The sequence below is a fragment of the Myotis daubentonii genome, chromosome 10, assembly GCF_963259705.1.
Source record: "Myotis daubentonii chromosome 10, mMyoDau2.1, whole genome shotgun sequence".
NCBI lineage: Eukaryota > Metazoa > Chordata > Mammalia > Chiroptera > Vespertilionidae > Myotis > Myotis daubentonii.
The window spans coordinates 33,464,353-33,467,621 of record NC_081849.1 but is presented as its reverse complement, the minus strand read 5'-3'; positions in this window follow the sequence as shown (position 1 = coordinate 33,467,621).

The following is a 3,269-nucleotide window of genomic DNA, read 5'->3' as shown; positions in this document are numbered from 1 at the left end:
TAAAGGCAGTGTTTATTAAAATACATTTCATTTTCAAAATTGAGCTATCAGCTGTTAAAGTGTGTATACACTGTTTTGGGACCCCCTGTGCTTCTTTTACATTGGTGGGTAAAGGATAGTTAATAACATTTACAGCACATAGAGATGGTATTCAGAGACAAGATAACAACAAGGGGTTCTGTGACCTCACACTCTGGTGGTCTTGTGCTCTGGTGCTGAGGGTGTGTCTTCCAGGCATAGAAAAAGGAAATTACTCTGACATTTCAAAGGTACTATAACTGGACAACCAAGGGGTCGGGCTGCCTGTCACCACTTGAGCCAATTAAGTGGAGACAGGGTTGAATCATATGTGAGCATTTATTCCAATAATGCCGGCAGTATGGGAGAGCAGTCTGTCACCCACAGAAATCTGCTCTGACCCCTCCCCCTCCCCGCCAGTTGGCTAATTATATACACAGGAGGGAGAAGATAGCTACATGCAGCTGCAAGCTCTAAGTGTAACAGGGAAAGGGGTGGGGGGAGGAGAGGGTCTGCAGTCTGGCCTTCAGAAGCTCAAAGTCTAACAACAAGGTGGCTAGTCTTCTATGATGTTACAAACAGCCCCTTCCTGAGACCAGAGAATGGTCAGTGTTCCTGAAAAAAATTCCGGATGCAGACAGGGTCCAGGTGCAGCAACCAAATCAAAGTGTGTCCTGTCCTTCGTTGTTCTCAAAATGTGTTTCTTGTTTGAGTAATGGACCCATTTGGGTTCCAAGGTATCTTATCTTTTACAGGCCTGTTTCATCCTCCAGTTTCCAGGGTCTGTAAGAAAACTTCTCATCTATCATTAGTAAGGTGAATAATTATTAGACAGCTGTGGTTCTGTTCTTATTACATGTCCTTCCCCGATAACAGTACTAGTAGGTTATCCTAGATGCATAAGAACAATGGGCAGAGCTCACTTAAAGATTGGCCTCTGCCAAAGACCTGGGACGCCCAGTTAGGCATTTGTGATCAGACTATCCTGTGGGGTTACTTTTGGTAACTGAGCTTGCCAGGCCTGCCGTGTGCCACCCCTCCCATCACCACCACCACCACCCACTCCCCACCACACCCCGGCTTGTCAGGTTTATTGCATAGCCCCCCTTTTCATTCAGAGTATATTTCTAGATGCTTAGCCCAAGTTTTACTTCCACCTTCACAGTTTAGTTTTTGAAATGGCATTGTTAATAAAGATTTGAGGTTGCAAAACAAAGGTTTATTTGGGGTCTTAAAGGATTCAAATCCAAACAAGGCAGATTCAGGTAGCAACCCAACTGCACTCTGGAGAGAACAAAGGGTTTATAAAGGCAAAACCCACAAAATGTAATTCTTCCATGCAAATGAATTGTTGGCTAGTTTAACAGGATTGGTTGGTTCCAGTATGCAAATGAGGCGGTGAAAACTACAAGGAAGGATAGGAAGGTCCTTATATGTCCAGGTATCATCTTTGTTCCAAGATGTTTATGGCTCCCTGGATGTTTATGGCTGGGCCTTGAGCTGAGTTTAGCAACAGGTTTAACAACTTAATAGCTGCTCTGAGAACTGTGGCACAAGGTGGGCCTCACTTCCTCAATTGCCTCCTGACTGTTTTTAAGTGACTCCCTGAGCAATGTTTATTCCATTTTATTATACTGCCTTCAGTCCTTGCACAGGCATTAATCATTCTACATTCTACCCACTAAGTTACTACTGCCAGTGCCCTTCAATGATATCCTATTTAAAAATCCTTCCATTTAAGCGGTTCAGTCAAATGAAACATTAAATGTACCCTTTCCTTCAAAGACAGTGTGCCCCCTTTAATCTCTTTGTTAGTGGTATCAAGATTCTCCCAGACCTGAACTTTGGAATTATGTTTAAAACTTCTCCCTGATCACCTACATCTATTCAACCATGTCCAATCATTTGGCCTTAAAAGGTCTTTCTTCATTATGCCACTAATCTCTCCCTCTTTCTTTGTATTCACAAATAATTTGGTGTGAGAAGCATGGAAAAGGTTGTTTAAAATGAGTGAATGAATGAATGAATAAATGAATGAATGAATGAATGAAAAAGCAGAAAGCACAATGCAGATTGAAAACAGACCCGTCCCTGCCATACTCAGCAGTGTCTATGCAGCTGCCTGCTCTTTTGGTGACTTCCTGCTCCCATGGAGCCCAGCAAAAGGAGGAGGAGAGAAACCAAGAGTCTGACACCAGGTGCATTCGGGTGTCACTATAGGAATGGAGTAGAGTCCGGTGGTTCTCAACCTTCCTAATGCCGCAACCCTTTAATACAGTTCCCCATGTTGTGGTGACCCCCAACCATAAAATTATTTTCGTTGCTACTTCATAACTGTAATTTTGCTACTGTTATGAATCATAATGTAAGTATCTGATATGCAGGATGTATTTTCATTGTTACAAATTGAACATAATTAAAGCATAGTGATTAATCACAAAAACAATATGTAATTATGTATGTGTTTTCCGATGGTCTTAGGTGACACCTGTGAAAGGGTCATTCGACCCCCAAAGGGGTCGCGACCCACAGGTTGAGAACCGCTGCACTGTAGGCCTGGAGTAGACCCTCACAGTAGTAGGTGTCGATGCCTGAGAAGACAAGTATGACCAAAAAATTCTGGTCTACATATTGCATACTCTTAATATACCTGTTTATAAATCACTAATTGTGGTTGACCTTGCACTGTACTGCAAAGGGCATGGCTGGATTGGGAGAAGCAAGAGATAAATTAACTCGATTTTAAAACCTTGAACAAAGACTGGTTTTAAAAAATGGCATAGAGCAATATGGAGCACTGTACCCCATATAATTGCATGGAAAGAATTGCTATTTCAAGACAGAAGAAAAAATGGTCTGATGGTTTATTCAGTTAAAAAATAACTTTAAAATTAAGGCAAAAGAAAATAAGGCAGGAAAAAAAGGCCTTACAAACTATTTACAGGCTACATTTATTAATATGATGTAATTAGCAAATGCCTTTATGACCAATATTATTTTATATCATAGCTTGGCCATTATAAGCTTCTGGGCCTGTGAAGTTGAGACTCGAAGCAGACCTATTAGTACAAGCTACCAAATTGTCTCACCTATCTACTCATTAAATCCTTTCCAACATAAATTTCTCACTCTTTGTTAGTTCCATATTACAAAGAAGAGTGCTTTCCCCGTATTTGGCTTTGGACACGATAAAAACCTTTATTTACAAATATTCTATTCCTTTAAAAAATATATATATACAGGAAAAAGGA